Consider the following 12487-nt stretch of genomic DNA (forward strand, 5'->3'; position numbering starts at 1 on the left):
GCGAAATGAGTTAGCTCATTTACGTCGGGGTGCAAATCGCCAAAACCGACTTCCTGGCCATGGTTACGGTCGACTTCTTTGTTCGTCTTGGTCCGTAACGTCTTCCCACTAATTTTCTAAATTAGAAGCAAAAACAATCAGAAATCTTGTTTTAATCGTGAAAAATGTGTTAAACCGATTATTATAGGTAGATAGGTATATATAATAGGTTATACTGCACTTCCTGTTTCGGGGTGCAAATTACCAAAATGGCCGACGTCCTGTTGCGTTGAGGCCATGGTTACGGTCGCCTTTTTTGTTCGTCTTGGTCTGTGACGTCTTCCCGCCAAGTGTTTTGGAATATTCCGTGGAACCATTTTCCCGATGTTTTAACCTCGCGATTGTTTCTCCCGTCCTTTGCCGTCAGATGGAAATCGTCCTGCAGGAGTACGAGGTCCACCTGCAGGACATCGGGAAGATCCTGCACTTCATCGACAAGGGCATGTACAAACTCCGCGGCCACCCCTTCCTGCGCTCCGGCACGCAGCACTACTCGTCCGAGTGGGAGACGCGGCACGCCGTGCAGGTGATCGGCATGGTGGACCGACCCGTGATGCAGGCGGTGGAGCTGGTGGACGACGCGCTGACGCTGGTGCAGGGACTCTTCAAAGGCATGGACAGCTACTTCGTCAAGGAGTCGCGCGAGCTGAAGAAAGGCTGCAGGAGGGAGGTGGTCAGCGAGATCAAGATGGCCGCCAACAAGCTCAACGACTCCTTGGTGGAGCTCAACTCCATCCGGGAGGCGCTGCAGGAAGCCACGGGCTCCGTGTGACCGCCACCTACTGGCTGTAGAAGGGAATGATTTGTATTGTACAAAATGAGCGTGTATTTTTTAATTAATTTGTTGTTGTTGTTGTTGTTGTAATTAAATGAAAAGATGTTTGCGGTGCACACAGGGAGGGAGCGGCACTTTATATATTTATATGTTTGGTGGTTAAAGGGTTTCATATTTGATTGACTTACACTTTAATTTGGCTTAAAAATCACGATTCACGGCGACTGTTTTTGATTTTCTGTTTCGTTCGTAAAGAAAACGCGAAACGGATTTCCAGAACTTAATTTTGACTCTTTTTTTTTTGTAAATTGTTGCACGTTCGACTTTACGCGTTTGTTCTTTAAATACCGAAATTTGTTGTGTACATAAGGTAATTTATTCTTAAACTGCCGTCACCGGCGTACACATTTTTAACAGCGCTCTTAACGATCGCATCGAAAAAACCACAACAGATTTTTGTTCGTCTCCTGCTCGTTTTACACCCCCGCAAAAAAAAGTTGTATCGATCCAAAAATAAACACTACTCATTTATAATGTTGTGAGTACAATAAAATATGTTAACATGTGTTTTTGCTTTATTTATTTAAATAAACACTGCGGGAAAAGAGAGCGTAAACAGCACATATCTCATTGTAATGTATGATTAATGTTTAAATTCTTTTAATAGGCCTTTTTTTAAAGGATTTAATGGCGCTAAATATTAACAATAATAACAAGAATCTTAAATGTTCGTATTTTACGCTTAATTTTGACATTGAAAGCGATGAAAAAAGTCCAGCCGATATAACAGCTGACATAAAGCTGTATTTTGGAAGCAGCGGAAATAAAAGTCTTATACTTTTGTATGTTTTTAAAGAAACGGTAACATAGTCGATCAAACTATGAACTAGTTAAACAATAACATGCACATTTTACATTTGATCGTTATCGAGTAAGTAGCAGAATATAGTGATAAATAGAGTTTATATTGTGTTTTAGAAGTAGTTTTAGGTTTAAAAAGTAAAGAACCTGAGGTCACGTGGAGCGGAGGCCACGCCCCCCTGCCCGGTCAGGTATCACAGGTGATTTAAATGAGAAAGTCGGTGATTTCCACAACTCCTCACACCTGTGTGTGTGTGTGTGTTTTATTCTGTCAAACCGGTTCGACGCGTCTCACCCGAGCGCGTGCGTCAGTCAAACCTCTCAGCTGATCCGGTTTATTTTTTTAAATTCTTTAAATCCTGTTTACATTTAAGCGCGTTGTTACTTTACGACGTGCTTTTGTTGTTGTTGTTGTTTTCCACCGTTATTTCTGCTGACTCGGCATCATAAGGTAAGTTCTCTCTCTGCTCGTTTCATTGTGTTGTGTCAAACACAAACATTGTTCGGTCCGCGCTGACCTAAATACTCGGCGAGGAACCAAACCCCGTTCACATTTCTGCCGATTTTTGTGAACTTCCGCGTCAATGAGTGACATGTCGTCACAAAGCGTCGTATGTAGGACTTGTTACGGCTAAGTTTGAGCCCGTTGAACAATTCGTCTCGTCGATATTAGCGAAATAATCCGTCCTTTTCCCTTCTTATTATAACTTTTATTACGTCCATCACCGAACGTCACACGCGGCTAAAAAGACGGGCGCTGCTCCGTAACGTAGCCGTTGTAAGTTGAAACTAACACGCAAAAACAACACGTAACGTGAAAATGACTTAAGCCGAATTCTTCAACTAACACAGACATGTTCAGAAACGTATATTTTACACCTGGAAACTGTTTTTCTTGTGTATTAGAGTACGTCAAATCCTAAATCGGCGAATATTTGAATGGAGTTTGGTCTGCGTGTGTGGTCTAGCTTGCGTGTTTTTATGCTACGTGTAAGTTACGGCTAAGTTTGACCCCCATTGAACAATTCGTCTCGTCGATATTAGCGAAATAATCCGTCCTTTACCTACTTATTATAACTTTTATTACGTCCATCACCGAACGTCACACTCGGCTAAAAAGACGGGCGCTGCTCCGTAACGTAGCCGTTGTAAGTTGAAAATAACACGCAAAAACAACACGTAACGTGAAAATGACTTAAGCCGAATTCTTCAACTAACACAGACATGTTTAGAAACTGGTATATTTTACACCTTGAAATTGTTTTCTTGTGTATTAGGGTACATCAAATCCTAAATCGGCGAATATTTGAATGGAGTTTGGTGTGTGTGTGTGTGGTCAAGCTTGCGTGTTTATATGCTACGTGTAAATTACGGCTAAGTTTGACCCCCGTTGAACAATTCGTCTCGTCGATATTAGCGAAATAATCCGTCCTTTTCCTACTTATTATAACTTTTATTACGTCCATCTCTGAACGTCACACTCGGCTAAAAAGACGGGCGCTGCTCCGTAACGTAGCCGTTGTAAGTTGAAAATAACACGCAAAAACAACACGTAACGTGAAAATGACTGAAGCCGAATTCTTCAACTAACACAGACATGTTCAGAAACGTATATTTTACACCTGGAAACTGTTTTTATTGTGTATTAGGGTACGTCAAATCCTAAATCGGCGAATATTTGAATGGAGTTTGGTGTGTGGTCTAGCTAGCGTGTTTTTATGCTACGTGTAAGTGTTTAAAAAAACGTTGGTTTTCAGGATGAACATGTTCAGAAGAGACAAAGTACAAACTCCTGCGGTTCCACCGAGACCCACGAAGGAGGTTTGTGTGTAAAAAAAAAACATGACTTTTGATAGAAAACGTGTTATTTTTGTCATTAACTTACGTGATTATTCGTCACCAGGAGAAGGAAAACCCCATCACACACAGTCTGACTCCAGCCTCACAGGTAAACCGTGTTCTGCAGATAAATATAAACACAATAAAACACACAAGTTACTCATTTTGGAGGGTTTTTGTTGCAGGAAAACAACAATGAAGTGAAAACAAAAACAAAGGTGAGAACCAGCCATGACTCCAGTGTATTATCTACTTATTTATTTATTGATTGAATAAACAACTTTTGTTGCGTCTGTAAACACATCAGAGGACCGGGGTGATGGGAGTGATGCAGCACGTTAATCCTTTCAAGTCGACGCCGCCGGTATTTAAACATTTACAGTTATACATTTGGATTATTTTGTGTGATAATAATAATAATAAATCACATGGGTTTTAACTTCTGTTTTTTATTATTTTTAATTCAGCTTCCGCCCAGAGTCAACAACACTTCCTCTTCAGAGTCACTCGAGCACGGAACAGGGTCCACACAGGTGAGCGCCGGACGCCGCAAATACTTTAGTTGATTTATTTGTTATTTAAAATGTCAGAAACCTTGAAATATTGTTTCTATGGAGCAAAGAAAGAAGGAATAAGTCACATTTTAAGAAGCTGAACACTTGATTTCCTCCTCACCAGAGGACCGTGGGCGCGATGCAGAAAGTCGATCCTCTTAAGTCGACGCCGCCGGTATTTAAACATCCAGTTGTAAATGTTGACAATTTTATGCAAAAAAACCCAAAACCCAGACGTTTTTAAACTTGTACTTTTCTGCAGCTTCCGCCCAGAGTCGGCAACACTTCCTCTTCAGAGTCACTGGAACAAGGAACAGAGTCCACACAGGTGAGAGGAACTGAACTATTATAATAAATAATAATAATTCTTCTTCTTCTTAGGCGTGTCTTTTTAAGTCTCTGTGTGTTTTCAGAACCCTGGTAAACTGAAGGGAGTGATGCAGAAGGTCAACCCGTTCAAATCCACCTCCCAGGTTAATAACCACAGCATTGTGTGCGTGAGTCGGATAACAAACACGGTGTTCTCTTACCTCATGGGTTTTTCTTCTTTTTTGTTTTCACACAGGTTCCAAAAGCTCCGTCGTCTGAGTCACTGGAGCAGAGCAGAGTTTCAGACTCTCATCAGGTGATGGTTTCCCCCCAAATCTGCAGGATCACTCGTTAATGTTAATAACATGGCCGCTGACAGCAGTGGAAGGACTTTTTTTTTTTTTTTTTTAATCATTAAAAACACAGATTTCCTCTGTGGACGTTGGTGCAGGAGACGTCTTTTAGAAGGTCAACGTTTTTACCTGGGAGATGAAGTTAGTTTTTAACTTGTTTATCAGTAAACAAACGTCCACGTCAGCTGACATGGTGACACTTTACAATAGTTATAGTTGTTTTTAACTCACCATTTATTATTATTGTTCAGTGAAAGTTCCATTAAAATCAGGTTTTCTGTGTCACGTAAAGTTGAAAATCATCTTTACGTGACACTAGATTTTAGGGATGTGAATCTCTGGGTGATTCGCGATTCCATTCAAAAATGTGTACAATGCATAGTGTGTTAAGGCAAATTATGGCATCAAAACAATACAGTTTGTATAAGATAATGTGATCACACGAAGGCAAACTTAAGACAAATGTACACAAATGACACAAACTGGTGTTTTGTGTGGTTTTTCAAAATAGAAACTCGATTTTTGAAGTTTATGTAAAGAAAATAAATTCCCGGTTTCAACAGTTACTTTGTCTAACGGGGACACAGACTTGAACAGCAGCGAACATTAGCGTCAAAATGCTAGCTAACGCTAACTAGTAGAAGCAGTGCTTCAAAGGTGCTGATGAGAAAACTACTTCACTTCTATACTTTATACTTTTGAGTTATTTACAGTGCAATGTATACCTTTTAAAAGTTTTTTTTACAGTATTTTATTTTTTCTATTTATATTGTCTTATAATGTGGGTTCTTTACAATGTAATGTTTATTTTTTACTAAGTTTGTATAGGTTTAAAAAAAAAAAAGTTGTTTACAGTATTTTATTGTTCTTTACGTTTATATTTTCACATACTTTATTTATCTCTCCGTTCCTACGACAATATAAAGAGAAAATTTAAATCTTTCTGGCATATTTACGAATGGTAATTAATCGTGATTAATCCACAGCTGCACTGTGATTAATCTGAAGTAATCTTAAGTACGCAAGTAAAGACGTGAATTAACAGCTTGTAAATTATTACAGCACTTAACTCGTGTTCATTAATGTACCCTTAATTATAAAGTAACTTTTAAATCTGACGCGCCGACACAGGAAGTAGAACGTGGGATGCTAACGTTAGCAAGCAGCAGACAGGAAGTTAGCCTTAAAAGACGAGCGTGACGTTAACTTTAAAGGTTTCTCTTAATGTGGAAAAAATAATCTTTCAAAGTTAAAAAGAAAATTAGAGACGAGAGCTGTTCCTCTTTAAATGTGTCAAACGTTTGTTTTTAAAGTGACATTATGGTCTGTCGTTTACAGAACCCCGGCATGTTTAAAGGAGTCATGCACAAAGTGAACCCCTTCAAGTCGTCCACACGGGTACGTCATGTGATCTGTGTGCTCTGGGGGTCGCTATGGCAACACAACTGTTGACTTTTCCTTTGTAGTTTCTATATTTAACGCTCACATTAGCATTGTTGTAGCGTAATAGTTTAAGTGCACAGATTACTGAGGAAAAACTGGAAGTAAAGTCCTAGTATTTGTACACAAACGTGGGGAGAAATATCAGCTAACCTCGGATGTGTACTCGTGGCTAATAAAATAAAGGATGATAATTTTGCTTCTCTCTCTGATTCAGGTGCCAAATAATGATCCAGAGGAAGTCTGTGCAGATCCACAAGAGACTGGGAGAGAAAATCCAGCCAAACAGGCACGGGTTTTGTTCTGCTTCATAATCTCCAGTTAATCCGTCGACATGTGCTCCTTTGTGGCGCGATCGTATGGTTAATGGGATTAAAGTCATTAAGAATGTCTGTCTTTAAAAAATGCTCCAGAATCCGGGGATGATCACAGGAATGATGCAGAAAGTCAATCCCTTCAAATCCTCGCAGCCAAAGGTACGAGCTGCAAACGCTCACGTTTTCTTCTTCTTCTTCCTCTTTAGTCTCTTTATTCTTAAACGCATATTTTGTGTTTTTCAGGATCCTCGACCTCTGCACGATGACCTTTCCTCCAGCAGTGGAAGCTTGGACAACACTAATCTGCCAGAGAAGCAGGTAAAAGTGTAGATTGTGCTCGTCAATCAAGCCTGATGTGACAAAGGATTAGCCTTAACTGTCAGATTACCTGCCATTACTTTAAATCTATTTAGCCAACAAGGTATTGTTTGTCCTAATCTGTGAAGTAGAAGTACTTTTAAATATGTGTGGTTTTTGGAGTATAACTGCTCCATTTATACACAGTCAATAATCATAGTTTGACTCCGTCTGTTTACATTCAATTAAATTGACTTTAATGAGTCAGAAAATGGTGAAAAGTCTTTGTTTAGCGTCTGTGCAGCAGTGAAGTAACGTTAACATTTAATTAATGATTAATCTAGTCGATTTTAGGATTTAAATCCCTGTATAACCTGGAAGGTACAATTTCCTCCACTGCTGTTCCTCTCTTTAACCACTAGGTGGTGCCAGAGGATAGATTTTAGAGTGGCTGGAATCTACTTTTCCCTTTATGTTGACTTTTTAACGCCCCTTAGATTCAAAGGTCAGATTATTATTTGATAAATAACAGTGTGTGCTGACCTTCTTTTTTTTTTTTCCCTTTTCTTTGTCTTTATTTCAGAACCCGGGGATGTTTAGAGGCATGATGCAGAAAGTCAACCCCTTCAAGTCTCACGCACAGGTTCTGTGTCCTTTTTTAAAATGTTTACTTTTAAAGCAAGGCTATGCAACTTTAGCTTCAGCACGCGCGTTTCTGAACAAAAAGTATTTAGAAGCTGTTTTTGTGAGGTATAGTCATGTGTTCAGTCTTTGAATTGCTTCCTTGTGCTTAATCTGTGCATGAAAACAAGCTTTATCAATAAATCTGACCTTGAATATTTGTTTTATTGTGACGCAGACGCCGGCGGACGACTGTCAGACCGACTCTGCGGGTCCCAACACGGCCTTACTGCAGACCAGGGTGATTTTTAGTAAACACTTGTGCATTTTAATGAGTTTAAAGCGTGTAAAAATGCTAATATTGAACAACTCTGTGTCTGTTTCTCATCAGGAAGTCGGAGATGTTCACAGCGAGAACTCGTCCAGCTCCGACAGCGTGGACGACATCGCCATAGAGCGACATGTGAGCTGCGTTAATAACTTCACTTATGTCTGATCCATCCAGTTATTCACATGAACACACACTGAGCTCATTGTGTGTGCATTTCTGCCTTTGCTGCTGCTGCACGAAGGGAGCGATGATACTCAGGTAAAACTGAACTGTCTGGTCTGAAGAATGTCAAGCATTTAAGAAAACAATAGTGCCGTCTGAAGTGTGCATTCACCGCTCTCTTAATGATGTGTGTGTGTTATTTGTTGACATTTTGTGATTGAAATCCCATGCCCAAACTTTAATAAAGTAAAGAAGAAACTTGCCTGAGGCGGCGGTGGCAGCAGCTCCTGAGTCCCAAAAAAATGATCATTTTCTGTCAGTTTCCAGTCCTAAAATGGCTGTTTTCTGTGGAAATAAAGCAGGAAAACACATTTTTAAGAAATTCTGACCTGGTTTCAGTTCATAAAAATGTGTCTACAAAGCAAAATAAACACTTTTGAAGCTGTAAAAGGTCTTTATCACTTGATGGTACATGTTAATTCTCCTTTAGTCTACCTGGTACGTGGACTCTAACACCAGCTCTGAGGTGACGAATCCAGCACCAGTGGAGGCGCCAAAGAAGCGAACCGTGGTATGTCACATATGTTGGATTCAAATAAATAAGTGGAGTAAACTTGTGTTTAATACTCGTCTGTGTTTTTTTTTATTTAATCACCAGACTTTCAGAATAAAGCGGATTCTGCCCCGGGCTCTGTTTGGCTCAAAGGTTTGTCACGTCACCTGCAGATTAAACTTTCAGTCGTTATTCTAATTTAGTTTAGATGACTAATGTTTCACGGTTTGCTCCACAGGGATCTGCATCAGGAGAAGCTGCAGTACCTGAGGTGAGTTTCTTTTTTTTTTTTTTTTTGGTCGTTCAAACCTGTGATAACGCAGTTTAGATGATGCTTTTTGAACTGTTCCAATAAAAAAAATAGATAAAACGCTGCAACTGCTTATTCAAAGTTCTACAAAATGTTAAGAATCCATTAAAGCAAATTCAACTTGGAGGCAATGGGGATGAAGAGTTTTGTTTAACAGTTTAGTTTTAGAATTGCAGAGTGTCCGATTTCCACCAAATCTATTTTTTTCGTTTACGCAACAGCATTACCGACCTGATAATCTGATGGCTGATGAGAAACAGCCTCTTCAAGTTTTTTAAAATTTCAGGTAACATTAGGAGATGCTGCTGAGCCTGGGAACTTCACACACCTTTGGTTTTAAATTCAGACATTTCAAATGGTTCCCAGATGCAGATTGCAAACTTATGCTTAAATGGCTTTAAGAAAGGTGAAGTGGTGTGTATTCAGAATGTTTACTGACCTCTCTTTATTACAGTTAATCTAAAAAAGAAATCAGATTTGGCCTCCATTGATGATCCCAAATTGTCCTTCCTACAATAAAAAACAAACAAACAAGGCAATCAGACTTCACGGATCCTAAATGCTTGTGCTAATTTTGCTGTTAGCTAACGTCTGAGTCTGCCAAATCTGCAGTGATATCTCCAGCCCCACTTGTAATGTATTTCTGTGACCTACACAGACTCATAAATTGCCTCTGTTACTCAGGTTAATGTTCTCTTGGCTAATGTTTAGTAGCTTTAAAGCACTGCCGTCAAACCCACATTGGTTTATTAGCATTGTGGTCAAGAAATCCTTCCGTTGCCGAAGTTCCCTTTGTCTCCCGAGTAACTGTTTAACAGTGATTTAGACATTCTGTCCAAAGTGAGAGTGACTGATGTGTTTCTGTTGCAGGAGGTTGTCGAGACTCTAACCCTGGCTGAAGTACCAGCGCCTCTCGAAGGGACAACCGAGGACCCTCTAGATGTAAGTAATTCTTATTGTCTTGCAGTGTGTCGTCACTCGATTGTTGCCGTGTGTGAACTTAAGGTTTTCTACTTTGTTGTTTTTCCAGGATGAAGATGGACTCTTGGCCTGGTGGAGAACAGTTGACGGTATGCAACCCTAGTTTCACAGCTTAGGATCAACACTGAAGACGTGTTGATGCACTTCGATAAAGGGCAAAGACAAGTGAACGTCAGTTGTGTCTCAAGAAGAAGAAGCAGCCATTTTGGAAATGGTCCAAAACTGATTCGTCAGCTCCTCAAAGCAGAGTTGCAATTCTTGTGAAATGCAGCCAGTGAGATCCAAAAGCACAAGAATGCAAGGGGGAAAAAGATATCATTTTAAAACTATTAAAGGTGCTGATTCTGTATCTTGTGTTTGCTTAGGATGGGAGGATTGGAACGCAGCAAACAAGGACGATGAACCTGAAGAGTAAGTAAATATTTAAAAAAGTGTACACTGTCTAAAACAAACGTCACCTACAACCACACACTCTGATAAGACTCTTATACAGAAGAGCTGCAATTATATTTGATCTCCGCCAAGGAGGGATATGTTTTCGCCAGAGTTTGCTTGTTTGTTTGTTTGTTTGTCTGTTGGCAACATAACTCAAAGTCACGGACGGTTTTGGGACCAGGAACAAGTGATTACATTTTGGGTGTGATCCATAGACGCCATCACTGGTTACTATTCTTGGCAGAGGTCTGCGCTCTCCGAGTGCTTTTCTAGTTTAATCACGTGATAAGTAGCTAATTTCCCCATAGACAAATCCATGTATGGGTTTTCCATTTCAAAACCAAATGAGACAAATGACCTTCACTAGAACACTATCAAAGGGCCTGCAAGGCAAACAAAAGTATGACCCGACTGGAGGATTGTTCTGGCATGATTAGGGCTAAGTATGGAAAGAAAACGATAACGGGGGGTAATATTTCAAGGTGGAAGTCCCAGATTTTCCATTTTAGTAAATATATCAACTCCCACCCACAACTTATCTCACTGTTGTTGTTTTAAACGTATGAACCGAATCCATAGTGACAAGTTAACTGGAAACTACTATTTAGAAATTGTTGCAAAGATATCTCTGTTACCACCTGAGGTGATAAACATAAGTAAACAAGCCTGGTTGACACGGAACGGTCAAAATGACCGCTAGATTTACATCAATTCAAATGTTAAGGACTCATTTTATAAGAGAGAGAGAGACGGTCTTTGCTGACGGATAGAAATATACTCAACCAAAATAGTTTTAATGTTAGCTCCATGGCAAGAAATCAACAGTGTTTAACAGACGTCCAGTGCAGTGATTGAGGCAGCAGGTGACGCACACTGTCAGTATAGATTTGGTTCATATGTTTAAAACACAAACGGCAGGAGAAATCGTGGGTGTGAGTTGATAAATTTACTCAAATGGAAGTGCACCTTTTAATCTTGTACATCTGCGACTTCCATCTTGAAATATTACCCCATGCCCGTAATTTTCTCTTTTCCATACTTGGTCCCAATACCTAATCTGGCCATTCTAGTAAAGGTCACGCAACTTGCATTTACCAAAATTGGATTCAACAGGAAATGCTCGTCGTTTTATTTTGAAAAACGGTATTTGTTTGCCGTTTCCATGACCATAGAAATGTAGGGAAGCAGCAGACAATTTCCTCTCCACTGCTTCCCTACATTTCATGGAGTGAACAAACAAAACAGAATAACCAACCATACGCGGATTGACTTGCATTACATTTGTGTGGAGTTGATTTTCAAATCAGTCTTGTCGCCCCCTAGTGGCTATTTAATAAATTGTTTCACAGACACCCTGCAAACCAGAAGAATATGTCCACCTAATATACACTCTGCTTTTTGTATAGACTTGGTGAATATAAATGGACGTGTTTACCTCTTGTGTCTCAGAGTGGTGGAGGAAGCAGCCGACCGTGTCTTCATGGCGGCTCGCCTCTTCGTCCGCTTCTTCAACCAGCGCGGCGCCGTCCTCCAGCAGAGGATCCTGGAGCTCCTGTCTTTGGCCGACGCGGCCGACAACTTCCACAAGAAGACGGTCACGGCCAGCGTCGGCGGAGGGGTGGCCAGCATCGCGGGCTCCATCACCACCATCACGGGCCTCATCCTGGCGCCGTTCACCGCGGGGGCGTCGCTCATCGTCACGGCGGTGGGGATCGGCGTGGCCACGGCGGGCGGCCTGGCGTCGGCTTCCGCCAACATCACGGACACGGTGCACTCCAAGACGGACCGCAAGAAGGTGGAGAAGATGATCCAGGACTACGAGGAGGAGATGAAGGACATCAAGGACTGTCTGCAGTTTCTGCAGGTGAGAAGACGGCAAGTTTTTATTAGCTCGTCGCACAGCTTAAAAAAATATATTGATGAGATGGAACTCGTGGTCTGTCAGAAGTAAAAGGCAAGAACTGGCTCCTCACAGTTTTTCAAGATCAACTGTGGGATATTTTAGAGGCAGTAATTGAACATAAGATTTTTATTATTATTTAAATAGGAGCTGAATCGATTATTAATCGACTACTAAATTAATCAGCAACTACTAATTTTGATAATCGATATGAAGCATTTTTCATGATTAAAACAAGATTTCTGATTGTTTCAGCTTCTTAAATGTGAATCTTTTCTTTGTTTCTTTGCTCCACATAACAAAGAAATCAACAAATTGGTTTTGAGGACAAAACAAGACATTCGAGAACATCGTCAATTCCAGATTTGACAAACACTGATCAACGTTTTTTTTGGACCAAACGATTGATC

This window comes from Microchirus variegatus, assembly GCF_963457635.1.
Source record: "Microchirus variegatus genome assembly, chromosome: 2".
Lineage (NCBI taxonomy): Eukaryota > Metazoa > Chordata > Actinopteri > Pleuronectiformes > Soleidae > Microchirus > Microchirus variegatus.